The sequence below is a fragment of the Coptis chinensis genome, chromosome 3 (genome assembly GCF_015680905.1).
Source record: "Coptis chinensis isolate HL-2020 chromosome 3, ASM1568090v1, whole genome shotgun sequence".
Lineage (NCBI taxonomy): Eukaryota > Viridiplantae > Streptophyta > Magnoliopsida > Ranunculales > Ranunculaceae > Coptis > Coptis chinensis.
The window spans coordinates 91,185,683-91,201,376 of record NC_141458.1 but is presented as its reverse complement, the minus strand read 5'-3'; the positions used below and the strand labels follow the sequence as shown (position 1 = coordinate 91,201,376).

Below are 15,694 nucleotides of genomic sequence, written 5' to 3'. Positions count from 1 at the left end.
GGAAGTACTTCTAAGAAGTTTTTTATTTTTATTTTTTTGAAAATTAAGCTGGGGTTATGGCTGACCCCTAACTTGCATTTATTTTAAACTTTTATATAGTTGTGTCCTTCAGCATCCTCTTACATTAGTTGATAACTAGCATTCGAACCCGTCCTATGAACGGGTGACGTCATATTTAATTATTCTAAAAAATATTATCAACTATACAGCGTTATGAGATATATAGGAAAATTATATTAATCACTCATTCAAATTTCTTGCACCACTCCCTATAAATAGGATGCACCAAACCTTGATAAAATTAAACCCATCGACTTTTTGTTGTTGTTAGGTTTAATAATAGAAGTTTGATTGAAGTTTTGTGAGAATGTCCAATGTGGCGAATATAATATTGAAGCTACTTGAATAACAAGACATTCCCAATCATAATAAAAGAATTATAATAAATACTACTTAAAATGTAAAACTATATTTGTCGAGACATTCTATTCCCCCTACATATAATACAAATATGTTTCAGGGTTATTAGTTCAATGCATTTCCATCAACTTTATGATTTTTCATTAATTATTCTTTGAGGTTAGTTCAATATATTTGCATCCAGTTTCCAATTTCCTGTTAATTATTATTTGAGGTTAGTTCAGTGCAATTGCATCAACTTTATGATTTCCCGCTAGTTATTCATTAAGGTTAATTCAGTATAGTTGCATCCAGTTTTCGATGTTTCGTTAATTAGTCTTTGAGATTAGTTCATTACATTTGCATCCAGGTTCCGATCTCCCATTAATTACTCCTTAAGGTTAGTTCAATACATATGCATCTAGTTTCTGATTTCCCGTTAATTATTTTTCAAGGTTAGTTTGATGCATTTGCATCTAGTTTACAATTTCTAGTTATTTATGCTTTGAGGTTAGTTCGATGCAGTTACATCCAGCTTCAATTCTGATTTCCAGTTAACTATTCTTTGAGGTTATTTCAATGCATTTGCATCCAATTTCTGATTTCCTGTTACTTAATCTCTGATTTTAGTTTAATGCAGTTGCATCCAGTTTCTAATTTTTTGTTAATTATTATTTGAGGTTAGTTCAATGCAGTTGCATCCAATTTTTGATTTTCTGTTAATTATTATTTGAGGTTAGTTCAATGCATTTGCATCAAGTTTCCGATTTCCCGTTAATTATTTTTTGATGTTAGTTCAATGTAGTTACATCAAATTTATAATTTCCCGTTAATTATTTATTTAGGTTAGTTTAGTGCAGTTTCATCCATTTTTCGATGTTTCATTAATTAGTCTTTGAGATTAGTTCATTGCATTTGCATCAAATTTTCGATTTTCCGTTAATAACTCTTTAAGGTTAGTTCAATACATCTGTATCTAGTTTCTGATTATTTATGCTTTGAGGTTAGTTCGATGTAATTACATCTGGTTTCTGATTTTCTGTTAAATATTCTTTGAGGTTACTTCCATGCATTTGCATTTAGTTTCTGATTTCCCACCAATTATTCTATGAGGTTAGTTCAATGCAGTTGCATTCGGTTTTTTATTTTTTGTTAATTATTTTTTGAGGTTAGTTCAATGAATTTGCATCCAGTTTCAGGTTTCCCGTTAATTATTATTTGAGGTTTGTTTGATGCATTTGCATACCGTTTCCGATTTTTCGTTAAATATTTTTCAAGGATTTGTATCAAATTTCTAATTTCCTGTTAGTTATTCTCTGATGTTAGTTTAATGCAGTTGCAGCCAGTTTCCGATTTATAGTTATTAATTACTTTTTGAGTTTAGTTTATTGCATTTGCATAAAGTTTTCGATTTCCCGTTAATTACTATTTGAGCTCAGTTATGTATTTGAATCCACTTTTTGATTTCCTTTTAATTATCCAATGTGGTGTATAATACCAACTTCTACTGATCTATTTGTAGTGTCCTTGCAAACTTGACATAAAAAATAAATTATGCTTGATTTACTATGTGTGATCATCGAAGATTATCTAGTTCTCGATTTTCCGTTAATTATTCTTTAAATTATGAATGAATCACTATGTGGAATCTTCAAAGATTATCTACGAACGGGTGTTGTTATATTAATTATTCTGAAAAATATTTATAAAGATGCAGAACTATTATATATTAATATTATATTGATCACTCATTCAAATTTCTTATAACGTGAAAACCTCACTCTCTATTAAAAAAAAAGAACTCACTTTTAATAAAACCCTTCGACTTCATTTTGTTGTTTAATAATAGAAGTTTGATTGAAGTTTTGTGAGATTGCTAATAAGGCGAAGTTCATATATATTGAAGCTACTTTAATAGCAAGGAGTTCCCAATCATACGGAAAGAGATAAGATAAACACCATTTTAAATGTAAAACTATACTTATCGAGACATTCCCACAACATATAACTCAACTATATTTTGTGGTTAGTTCAATACATTTGCATCTAGTTTCTGATTTTCCGTTATTTATATTTTGAGGTTAGTTCAATGCAGTTCTATCCAATTTCCGATTCTTGTTATTTATTTTTTTGAGGTTAGTTCAATGCAGTTTCATCAAGTTTCCGATTTCTCGTTAATTATTCTTTACGGTTAGTTTAATACATTTACATCAAATTTCCAATTTCATGTTAATTGTTCTTTGATATCAGTTTAATGCATTTGCATCCAGTTTCTGATTTTCAGTTAATTATCTGTGAGATTAGTTTAATGCATATGTATCAAGTTTTCGATTTCTCGTTTGTTATTTGATAAGGTTGCATTTGCATCTAGTTTCTGATTTCTGATTAATTATTGTTTGAGGATAGTTCAATGAATTTGCATCCAGTTTCCTATTTTCCGTTAATTATTTCTTGAGGTTAGTTCAATGTATTTGCATCCAGTTTATTTGTTGAGATTAGTTCAGTGCAGTTGCATCCGGTTTCCGATTTCCCGTTAATTACTCTTTAAGATTAGTTCCACGCATTTGCATAATGTTTCCAATTTATAATTATTTTTTCTTTGAGGTTAGTTTCATGCAGTTGCATCTAGTTTTCGATTTCCCGTTAATTTAATCTTTGAGGGTTAGTTCAATGCATTTGCATCCAGTTTCCGATTTCCCGACAATTATTTTTTGATGTTAGTTTGATGTATTTGCATCCAAGTTTTGATTTCCGGTTAATTATTCTTTGAGGTTAGTGTAATGGAGTTGTATCTTTTTTTTTTGCTAGGTAAGTTAGAATTTAATTAGAAATGGAAAAATTACAGGGGGTTCGGGAATGATCAGTGATGCCTTCCCTAAGTTTCAACGCTCATATGCTCACTACAAACTCTCAAGTAAATCTATAGAAAGTACCATAAGGGACTTCCCACCGTTTTACATAATCTAGTTTACCTTCCCATAAACAAGGATGTTGGTCTTGAAGTCTTGCACCTTCTTTAGAAAGGGCGCCGGTCGAGATGTTTCCTTCTCTCCATATATGTGTTATCTTGATGAAATGGAGTTTCTTGAGGCATATTGTCCATCTAGGTGCAATGTCCCATGGGAGTTGATGAGATTTAAAGGCTAGTACTGTTGCCATAGAGTCAGATTTGATCCATATATGCAGCCAATTCTTTGCGATTGCTAGTTTAGTCCCATCAAGGATTGCCAAGCATTCAACAATATAGTTGGTGTTGATTCCAATTGATCTCCACAAAGAAAGCTTAAATGTGCCAGAATGATCTCTGAAGCAAACTCCTATTCCTGCAGGGACAAGATTGCCTCTTGCAGCCCCGTCAGTATTAACCTTTATGATTTGTGGACCAGGTGAAATCCATACACCTTGTTTTATGTTTGGAGTTGGTGACGGCCGAAGAGAGACATTCCAAGCAGATGCTACATGGATATCTCTTGAATCATTAAAGGACGGAGCTAATGACAAGTGTGAAGTGGTCCAAATCTAGTGGGTGATATAGTATTTACACTTGTTAATGTCTAGCTGTTTGTTATAAAAAAGGATACTATTTCTTGGTCACCAAAGAGACAACATGGTACTCGCAACAGCAGTAGTCCATAAATTCTTAACTCTCGGGCTCCACCACTTAGCAATTTGCATTGCCTGATTAAAAGAGTTGAAATTCATTTGAGTTTGAAATCTGCTTAAGATCCATACCCATAGTCCTTTTGAGAAGGGGCACTCCCAAAGAATGGGTTAAGTTATTGTAAAGATTCGATGTCAGATTTGCAAAACCTGCAAGAAGAGACCATGTGGATGCCTTTTTTTTGAACCATGACATCTGTAGCTACACATTTTTTGAGAAGCTTCCAGGTGTTTGCTGCAAGTTTAGGGTGCACATAAGGATTCCAAATATATTTTGCCCAAGCAATCAGGTTAGCTGGTCTCCTGATGGAATTGTGAGCTGACTTGCATGAGATAACACCTTTTAGGTCAGGGGACCAAATCAGGTAATCATCTTGTTCTGGGTCAGTTCTGTGCACTTTGGAAATGTCTAAGCCCGATGCATCAATAATATTTTGGAGAATAGTAGGAATGGTCCAAGAATTATTGACTAAAATAGAACTTACTTTGGCATTAAAACCTCTAAGCTGAAAAGTCGAGAGGTTCAGAGCTGCTTGAAGGGAGGTAGTGCCAAGCCAGTTACCTCTAATCAAGTCCGCTTTATTACCATTTCCAATCACCCACTGACTTCTATCCTTTACTTCTTGAAGAGGTGTTCAAATACCCGGGCATATAGATGAAGCTTTGTAGTATTGGATAATATCACAATCTCTATTGAAATATTTGAGTTTCAGAAAAGTGGAAAAGTCATCCTCTTTAGTCAGTATCTGCCAAGCCATCTTCATAATTATTGAGGAATTAATGTCTTTCAATCTTCTGATGCCCAGACCACCCTCTCTTAGTGGTTTGCAAACCCTATCCCAACTCACTGTTGTAGCTCTTGATTGAGATGGATCTCCTGTCCATAAGAAGTTTCTTATAGTTTTCTCAGCTTCTTTGATGATAGATGTATCCATATTCCGATTTTCTATTAATTAATTTTTAAGATTAGTTTAATGTTTACATTTGTATCCAGTTTCTGATTTCCCATTAAATATTATTTGAAGTTAGTTCGATACATTTGAATCTAGTTTTCGGTTCCCCATTAATTGTTCTTTCACGTTAGTTTCATTAAGTATTATATATTTTTTAAAATATTTGTCATTATTGCTTTGCCGTTATTTATTTTATTTTTTCATTTTCTATTATATATTTTGTGATGTTATTTTTTGTATAATTTAATTTTCCACATGTAATTTGTTTTGGTTTGGTATACAATTTATTTAAGCCCAACGTCCACTTTAACTGAATCTCGTTATTCCGCCTATGGGAGGGATACACCCACTCCATCTTGTAGCCACTCCATGCCCACTCCAAATTTCCACCACTCATCTCATTTAGATATAACCAATTCTGTCCGTCAGATCTTGGGTTGATTTTAAACAAAACACTCATGGGCAAAATAGTAAATTAAATATAAAATTAAAACCAAAAATTGATATTGTAAAGGAGGATGCACAAGGGAAAATGTACTTGAGATTATAATTATAATTAATACAGGTTGAGGTCTGCATAACCTCTAGCTTCTTCAAAAAAAAAAAAAAAAATCTTTTTGATTTAGTTAATTAGTTAATTGTTCAATTTGTTTTATCTATTTCACCAAAAGATCATAGCAAGTAATTTGGTTGATGTACTGACACAAACTTTCCTATTCTAGAGGATCGCTGGAGAAATCAATCAAGTCTTTCTCAATAGATGGATGGGTAGCACCAAAACTCTCAAAGAGAGCCGACAAATTCATGCTTGATAAGCTAGATGTGGGGTGTTGACTGGATATGCAATGGGTGGTATGAAGGTTAGTTTTAAGTTAGTTGTCATTTGAAATGCCAATTGTAGTGCTGAAATGGGCAGACTCTCTCTCTCTCTCTCTCTCTCTCTCTTTCTCTCTCTGGAGTTGTTGTATCCTGCCAAAAAATTAACATTCACGAAGGTGGAAGGGTTGTCCAGATTGTCCAAACAAAATTGCACAGACGATTAAAGTGAGAAGGCTTCATAAATGATGGCTACTCATCTTGAAGGCTTGGGGTGGCATTTCCTCCTTGCAGGTATATATAATCTCTTAAAAAAAACCTAATTTTCACTTAAAAATGGCGATTTGTTATATGTTCGATAAATAGCTCGTTTCCGTAGTCTGCTTGTTCACATTCGTATAATAATGAGAAGAACCTTTTTGTTCTTTTGTGCATTATTTGTTGAATCACTCTTGATTATTTAACACAATGTTAAGCCTCGTTGCCTGCAGTATGTCCTTTTGTTGACATGGTTATATGGGAAAAAATATGGCATACACCACTCTGAATCAATTGGCTTCGTGGTGGAGTGAAATGCCTACTAAACTTGCAGGTTTAGACTTAAAGGTAATGATGAATTCACCTGAATATGCACAATTTTTTACTTCCTTGCATGGGAACTGTAATGGAAGGAATCCACCAGTACATCAACCATGCATACATGTTTAAATTCCAGTGTTTGATGCAGGGGGCTATCAAAAGTGGAAATCATGTAGACCTTTTCGTTTGAAAAACCGAGTCTTTGCTTGACAAGCTGTACTTTCATGGTGACAAAGCTTATGCACATAGTTTACGTACTTTAAATAGAAGCACAATCCGATATTCCGAACACAAGACCCTTGCTAGCTTACTGAAAATGTTAAATGGGGCTGTACCAAACTAGGGTTTTGTGGAACTAAATTCTTTTTGGTTTCTTTTCAAATAATCAAAGGCTAATTACATGTAAAGTGATGCTTCAATTTTTATTCGTCGGTTTTTTTTTTGTATTTCTTTTGGCGTTGTGTTGTTTAATTTATAATTGGAGCAGGTTTCATGAATTTTGGGGAATTTTGGTGGTCGATCTGATTCGCCATAATTCATTAGGATGATTATTGGGCTGATTTCTATTCAATCCTTTGCCACAACGGATAATTTGCTTTAGATGTGGTTTGAAGTGTGTTTAGAGTCCAATGACTACAACTACATTTCAGTTGAGGCAATTGGTTGTTTAGTGGATGGCAAAAATATGCTAGCTTAGCGGCATAGTGTCTACGGAGTATGGAGAAGTTAAGGACTGATTCCAGACTCTAACATGTTAGTATGGTATTCATATTATTTTTATTTGGATGCTGAGAGCAGTAGTAATTACTTGAGGTACTTACTGGTTTCTTCATTATAGCAGTATAAGTCTTACTTTCATAGGTTGTATTTCAAAGGGGAAAAAAGGCGTTTACAACTTAAAATGCATGGGCTGTTAACGAGCATGTTAGTGCATATATTCATCTATTGTCATTAGTTTGTAGGCTCTTTTTCAATCTGCTTCTCAAAATTTCTTTGAGATTCAATACACAAGGTATTAATTAGTTTGTCCTTAGTCCTTAGTACCCAATCACTTTTAAACACTGGTATTAAATGCATAATCGTTACTTTTGGTTGGAGAATTTTCAGCGAGCCAACATAAATTATACTCTCTTTGAGATTTGACTATTTGAGATAGGCGTATATCTGATAAACTACATCTCCATAACTTATTATAAATTTCAAAACTTAACTACCTTTTAAAAAAATCATTCTGAAAAGAAGCATTGAATTTTATACTAGATAGTCCTAAGGAAACAGTGAGTCCAAATTGGCAAAAATACCAAATAGAAGTTTGAAGCAACGTTTAGTGAAGAAGTAGTATAGTTTTACAATTTGTGATTCATTTTGAACCACAACTCAAATTCAAAATTTGCAATGTATTGAATCTTCGGCTCAATTGGTTTTCCCACTCTCTTCTTCATTACCAATTATGATCAATGCACAATTTATTTTATTAATATCTTTTTAGTTGTTTTATTAGGTTGTTTTGTTCTGCATGCTCATGGTTTACTTGCTTCTTGTTGGTGTTATGGGAATCTAGATGGTTTAGCTACACACTCTGCCTTCATTGTTTATGAGAATGACATGGTACACACTTGATAGTAGTTCTTAAGGAAAGAAATACACTTTTATTGGATAAGAATGAATTGATCCATCACATCTAGGAAGTTTAACCCTGCATTTTCTTGTGAGTAGTACAGAGCTTTCGGAAGAATGGCACAAAGTAAGTTTCATTACAGAGCTTTTAGATAATGGATCATGTTCATGATCATATGTATGTTTGGTAGTTCGGTGTTTATGTTCGACTAACCTGACTTAACTGTGTTTATGGTGTGACTCTCATACTCATGGTCTTCTGCTCTTTGCAATGGGGCAGAAAGATGCACATGTGGGAGATGAAGCCCAGTTTAAAAGAGGTGTCCTTACGTTAAAATACCCAATCGAGCATGGGATTGTTAGCAACTGGGATGATATGGAGAAGATATGGCATCATACCTTTTACAATGAGCTTCGTGTGGACACCTTTTTCTTCTCACTAAAACACCTCTCAATCCCAAAGCCAACAAGGAGAAAAAGACACAGATCATGTTTGAAACATTCAACGTCCCTGCCATATATGTTGCAATTTCGGACTGTGCTTTCTCTCTATGCTAGTGGTTTTACAACAGGTTGGTGTTTTTAGGATTTAACACAACCTTATATGACCTCCGATCTTGTCGTTTCGTTTAGGAACTATGGTAAATATTTTTATTTTATTTTTCAGCTATTGTACTGGGTTCTAGTGATAGAGTCAGTGACACATTCCCCATTTAAGAAGGTTATACTCTCCCCCATGCCATGCATCCTTTGTCTTGACCTTGCAGAACGAGATATGACAATACCGCATTTTATGAAGTTTGAAAGTGAAAGATGGATTGCATTGTCGTATTCCAATGAATATTTCATTATTGAGGAAGGTTTCATGGACATATCGAGGGAGTTTCGATCATCTTGCAACTTCTCCTGTTAGAGGTACTTCTATATATATCCCTGAGTGCCTACCATTGCTCTTAATTTCAATGTCCCCTTTCTTTCTTCATTTGTATTCTAAAAGAATTTTTTCCCCCTCCTAATTAAGCAACTATTTCTTAGTGGAAATTGGAGTGTTTAAGAAGCGAGCTTACGATTAACCAGTGGAATTATAGTCTGGGCAGGATGAAGGTTAGTCCATAGCCTAAAAAAGAATAAGGATTGTAATTTGTTTGGTAAGTGGCCCTTCTTTTATGGTGTAATTCATCCATGAGTTTGTATGACTATGTTGATAATATTTGGTGAACTGAAGTTCATGACTTTGTCATTTGAAGGTATTCATTCACTTATGTCCTCGCAGAAAGTGGTTACGTTTTTATTTGTTTGAGGTTCATTTAGCAATTTTGAGAGTCTGCTTCAAACATGCTAAGAAAAAAAATTGATAAGACTTACGGGATGTTAGAGGTGCATATGTATAAGAAACCTCTTACAAACCTATAAAGTGTTCCTCTATATCCATCTTCTTCTTCCTGTTAATCTATTATTTTTTTTGTGTGGAATTAGTGTACAAATCATGGAATGTTTTGATTAATTTTGGTGTGGTAGGTCCAAAAATTATATTATGTGTAGAGTATTTAAGTTTCAGACTTTAGGTGACATTGATGCAATAATCGAAAAACATGCATATCCCCTGAAGGCTTGAAACTCCATATACCCTTCTGATTTCATTAATTATGGTGAACAAATATCCAATAATCGATATCAATTATACATTTTGTAATACATTATCGTCTAACCTACTAATCTATTACATATATCAAGGAGACTTGGCATGGTGCTATAGGTAGTTCTGACACTATTGGCAGGAACAACTCTTTCTTACATCTGTGACTATGTGCTTTAATGGTTTCATATGATTTATTTACTAGAGAGCTTTCGGTTGTAGTAATAGAATCCTGTTTTGAATATATACTAAACAGAGAAAAATAAAGTGTTCTTCGTGGAATCTAATTTGAGGCAATACCATTTGTTCTGTTTTTCGTCGTGTGTTTGATTTGTGGAGAAACCGCACACCTATGCTATCTTTTCGCATCCTACCATCAAGAAATGATCTCTTTAGCACCATTAACCATCATTTTTACATTTTTGATCTAGTTGGAGTATTATGGAAATACACGTTTTAAAGTGGTTACATCATTTCTAAACAAAGGGTTTCCAGTAATATTCTTGCAACGATACCTTTACCCTATGACATGTTCAATTGAATTCTTGCTGGCAGTCAAGCACACCTTAAATGATTGATCCATTGGCTCAAATTTCGCATTGCTTGGTGTATTGGTGCAGTAATGCAGCTCAAACAAGGGCAAACACCTAAGGTTATGCAGAAGTAAGTGCGAGAACTCATAGAAGCCAAGGTTCCTTGCAACTACACAATAATTTAAGAATTAGGACACACTCTTGGGACTATATACCCCGTCTCCAATTAGGAACTATAATTACCGTCTTAAATTGTTTGAATCCCGTCGTACTATTTTTTATGTTGACTTGAGTTGAGGAAGGATGAGAAGTTCTCGCCCCAAATCGAGAGGCGAGACACCGCGGTGCTCTTCGGTTCGGATTTGTCGTAGATGATTTTAGAGAGAAAGTGATTGCACTTGTTTTTTTCGCGCTCAATATTTCGCTAATATTTGACTACCCCACCCAATATTTCTTTCTTTCACTAACCCTAGTATAAGAAGAAAGTGAAGATTTGGTGGGAGGGCTCTGACAGTAAATCTTTGGTAGTAGTGGTTTGAGTGTTTGACAGTAAGAGCATCAAATCTCTCTCAAAATTGGCAAGAGCTGCATCTGTCTCAAGATTTGGTAGCCACACACTCTCTCTCACCAATTTTCATTTTTGCTAAAACCCCAATTTCTACTCAAGGGTTGTGCAAATTTCTTAAATTTTTGGGTTTATTATGTTTTTATTATTGTCTAGGATTTCTTCATCCCTTAAAATGTAAAAGCTTATGTCTTTGTTGTGTATTTTGATGTGATTTTATTATCTGACCTTATTAAATTGTCATGGGTTTTGTTAGAATAATAATTGAATGTTAACCATCTCTTTTTTCCTATTAGAAATTGAAACTGATGATACAAGCTTGTGAGCTGATTGTTTTTTCTAGGTTCCATAAGTATCAAGTTTGAAACTTTGTTGAAGCCCGTTTAGTAAGTTGGTTAGCTTAATGGTAATATGTGCAAGGTTTACATTTAGAGCTGGAAATACAAGTGATTTAAATGATCAACTCCCTTTTTTATTTTTTAGAAAACTCCCTTTGTCTCAAAGATCCTGATGTCTTTACACTAACTGTATACTTGAGGAAGATTCATGTGTAGTTGTGTAGAAACACAAATGTTTTATACTGTTGAGACTATGTGAGCCTAGACTCTTTTCTTAAACACAATTTCAAGAATTTGTTTGTCACTATGTTTTTAAACACTATGTTGGAATGTTATGTATTTGTTTGTTACTATTTGACACTAGTTTAGCAATGCAGAATTATTTGTGGAAGTGTAAGTTCTTATTTATTTCTCTAAATTTAACACATTTTACCTTGACTTTGTTTCTTACAGGCTTACAACGAGGTGCTTCTTTCTTGGCTTTTCGTGGTTCTCCACTTGGTACATTACCTCAAAAAATTGTTATTTAAGTGTTGTTAGAAAACTGTAAGGAATCTACTTATAATACTAGTTCGCTGAATATTAAGGAGAAATGATTCTTTTTTTTCCTTCTTCTTCTTGTGTTTTCGTTTTCATTTGTTAGTTTATTTAGTGGTCATTTGAACACATATGAAATGCTAGTTAGATTTCGATCATTGATTGCATTCCATTTGATTTTTTTGATTGGGGTTGTATGGTCTAAGAGCTAAGTTATTTATGAATGTCACATGGGTTCTTGGAATGTTAAAGCTCGTTCTGTGGTTTTAGCTAGATTGTGACACATCCCTCTGAATATGAGCATGATATGTATGAGACTTTATGATGATAGTCATTTGTTCATGCTTGTTTCTAATTATTGCCTTTGAATCTTACTATCTTAGCATGTTAATTATTACATTTTCATATTGTTATTTATTCACTTGTTTTTCATTATATCTTATTTGCATTTGGGGTTGCAAAATGTTTCTTATAAAATAATTTTGGCCTGTTTTTGTGAAATAGAAGTAGGCAGTGATCTAAGACTTGTGAAGGAAATGTCTTCTCTTCCTCCAAGCAAGGCATGGATGAAAGAAATAAGTCCATGTCCTAAGTATATCTAAAGGGTGTTGACTCTTTTATGGAATTTAATTTGCCAAAGGCCATTCGGGGGATTTAGATTGGTATCTTTGTCCGTGTACAAACTGTCGTATTGTTGGTGGTGGAAAAACTTATGAAGTGGTCAAGGAACATTCCTCCATTTCAGATTTAGCAAGTACTTGCATCAAAGAGTAATTGTCATTGTTTGCATGCATGCTTTGATTGGTTTACATGCTGGCATGTTAGTTGTCTAAGACTCAGTGTAAATTATTCATCCACTAGATTATTCGATTTTCAAATTGTGCTAGACTCATCCAGAAGAATTGGGAGCTTTGGTTGAAGTTCTAAAAAGTGGGATGGTTTCAAGTGTTTTGGGATCTCATTATAAGCTTCAGGCGGATGCAAAGTGTGAGACTTTTGGAGCCTTGTGGCACATCCTGGGTGTTAATAATGCTGCTCAGAGAGTTTTTGGTGAAGCTACTGGATTTTCCCTTCTATTAACAACCCTCCATAGTTTCCAGAGTGATGGACATGTTGAAGATCAATCATTATTGGCACACATGAAGGTTTTTCCCTTGAAGTTGTTAATCAATCATAAACTGAAATTTAAATTAGATATCATTGGTCTTATCATTTTTTATCCATAAGAGTCAGATGGATGGTTTAGGGAGTCAGTTCTAGAAAAGGGTAAGGTCTAGCTGGACGGTGTGTATGGATCGTTTTGGGGGCTTAAACTTCAGGGTCATTAGAACATGCCCTCTCTTTAGCGCCTAAATAATTTGCAATAGTGAATTAACACGATCAGATTTTAACGACTTCTATTTTGAATTTCGCAGACTTTAATGAAGATAAATGGAGAAAGTACACATAACACTAGCCAAGTTAAATCTTGATGTGCCTTACCAATAAATTTGGCTTATCACTCACACACCAAGACTTCATATTTACACTGTTTAACACATACATATCTATTATTAACTTGTCAAGACAGGTACATGCTCTATTTTAAATGTCCAAATCGTAATGCATATATGCCTTGTGTCATGCTCTACCTATGGATTATGTGACTGTAACAAAGCTAGATGCAGAAGCCAACCAGACAACAGTGCGAAAACTTATTGATAAAATGGCACAGGATGGATACCTTGAAGGAGTAAACAATCAACGACTAGGTGAACCAGTAGAACTGTTTAAAAACCTATTTTATCATTTTTTTTGGACTTTTGGATGTATCTCATATTATGTAAGCAATTAAACCTTTTCTGATTTTCTGTTGCAGGCAAGTGTGTTGTTGTTCACTCTGAATCGACCAGCAAAAAGCTACTTGAAGTTAAGAAAGCTTTGGGAGATAATCCTTTTGTGAGTATACCATTTCTTGAGTGTTAAAGATGGATCTAGCATAATTCTTTTAGGTGGTGTCCTACTCGTCCTGCCTATACTCTTGATTTCTCTCAGTGCCAGGGTCTCAAAATGAGCTAGGAGCTAAAAGTCTTGGTATACCATGGTTTGTAAAGTCTAGCTAAGAATCTTGTCTTGAACACGCAGGTGTCGCTGTTCGTGTAGGGTGGCAGTTCCAAGTTGCATTTATAAATGTTGTCTACTACTACATAATTGGGCTTCCTATAGCTACCTTGCTTGGTTACAAGTTCAACTTTGGGGTTCAGGTAATATCCTTAAATAATTACCATTTCCAGATATTTTCATCAAAAACTTAACATAGATAGTCTGATTAAATTCCAATTGTGTACAGGGATCTGGTCAGGAATGTTAATAGGTGTCCTGATGCAAATAGTCATTACGGTTGGTGATCTTGTTTGAACTAACCGGCAAAAAGAGGTAGCGCAGACTTAATAAATGCTATTTTTATGTATATTGTTTTATTGGTGTTATGTTCCATGTGTAAGCTTTCCTTCACCGTAAGTCATTTAGATTTTTCACTGCTGATTCGTTCCAAGGGTTCAAGGTGATAAATACTCCACATTATCATTTCTTTGGAAATGTACTCTTCATTTGTTTCACAAGGTGGTGCTTGCTCTTGGCTAGTTTAAATACGGAAAGCATTCACTTTAGGACATAGAAGTATTGACTTACACTTGCTAATTGTTTTGCATGCAGAGGATGCATATGAAAAGCAAGTTGTAGATGGAGCTATACTGAGGGTAGTGCTCGCCTTGTTGGGTACTATGGAATATTGTAGTCATACCAGAGGTGTAGCCTATTAGCAACGATACAAGTTTGTTTTTTTTTTGCACACAAGTAAGGAAATTTTATTAAAAATAATGTCAGAGACAGAACATGATACACTTTCGCTCATTTAAATCTATAGAAAGCCCTAAAAGGACTTTCTATCATAGTTACATAATCTGGTCTACTAGTGCTCCAAATCAAAGTTCCCTGCAGTAGTGTGGATCCCTTTCTAGCCGCTACCTCCGCACTAAAATTGCATTCTCTCCAAATATGGGTTAGTTTCCAGTGCTGTAAAAGTGTAATCGCTCGCTTCCATCTTGCTCTAAACACCTATGGTATAGCATCGCCATTAAAGGCCTTAATAGCAGCTGCTGAGTTGGCCTCAATCCAAATGCTACTCCAATTCATATCCCCTACTTTCTCGATTGCCAATACAATGGCAATGCATTCTGCCTCAAAACTGTTAACTTGGCCTAGTCCTTCTGCAAGAACTCCCACTACTGCTAAGTCTTTGTTTCTACAAACAATCCCATCCCCCCCTCTACTTGGAGTTCCTTGGGCCAAACCACTGGTGTTGGCTTCATCCAAAAATATGTTGTGCTTTGGCAGGCTAGGATAATTACTTTTCTAATTCTACTGGATGTTTAATTTCGATTTATATTCAAATACATATATCGGTTATCTAAGTATGTCTTGGTTTATTTGTAAAGTCTCAAAAGAATTAGGGTTTGTGAATAATATTTTGAAACTTAATGTATTATGTTTGTTTAGGAAACTTTTATCAGTGCAGGTTCAATTCAATGTGGAATGCCGGTTTTTGTTTTCACGTGTATTCATTATTATTATTTTTTGAAAAAACAAATATATTCATCACGGTTTTAACCAAACCATCATGTATAGTTGTCCTTTTTTGAACATGATTACATTATTGTTTTGTCAAAACAGTCACAAAAATGATGATTTTTTTGTGATGGTTTTAAGTATTTGTGACTATTTTATGTGGTGGAAATAGGCATATCTGGAGGGGAATATTTGTGATGGTTTTGGGGGAAAAAAAAATGACCCCCACTCCGTCACGGTTTTGAAAAAAAAAAAGTGACAAAAGACTTTTTGTCACTGTTTTTAAGAGTGATATAAAACATTTTTTTTTCTTGTAGTGACTTATGCTTTGGTGTCCCTCCATGAGGCATCACATCCAAGTAGTTGTCACCCAATTGATTAATTTAATGCTCATGCATCATCAACATCACCTTAGTAGTTGACTCATTGACTCACTCAAATTGTTTCTTTTGAAA

The 15,694-nt window shown here is 34.4% G+C and overlaps 2 long non-coding RNA genes across 2 annotated transcripts; both read left to right on the top strand.

The window, feature by feature from the left end:
• Positions 1-7,634: 7,634 nt before the first annotated feature.
• On the top strand, positions 7,635-9,192 carry LOC147511606 (uncharacterized). Its single transcript, XR_015217036.1, has 3 exons — positions 7,635-8,596; positions 8,692-8,939; positions 9,060-9,192. It is a non-coding gene; the product is annotated as an uncharacterized LOC147511606 (long non-coding RNA).
• A 2,249-nt stretch (positions 9,193-11,441) lies between these two features.
• On the top strand, positions 11,442-14,028 carry LOC147511605 (uncharacterized). The gene is made up of 4 exons (XR_015217035.1): positions 11,442-13,384; positions 13,492-13,571; positions 13,758-13,876; positions 13,963-14,028. It is a non-coding gene; the product is annotated as an uncharacterized LOC147511605 (long non-coding RNA).
• The last annotated feature ends 1,666 nt before the right edge of the window (positions 14,029-15,694 follow it).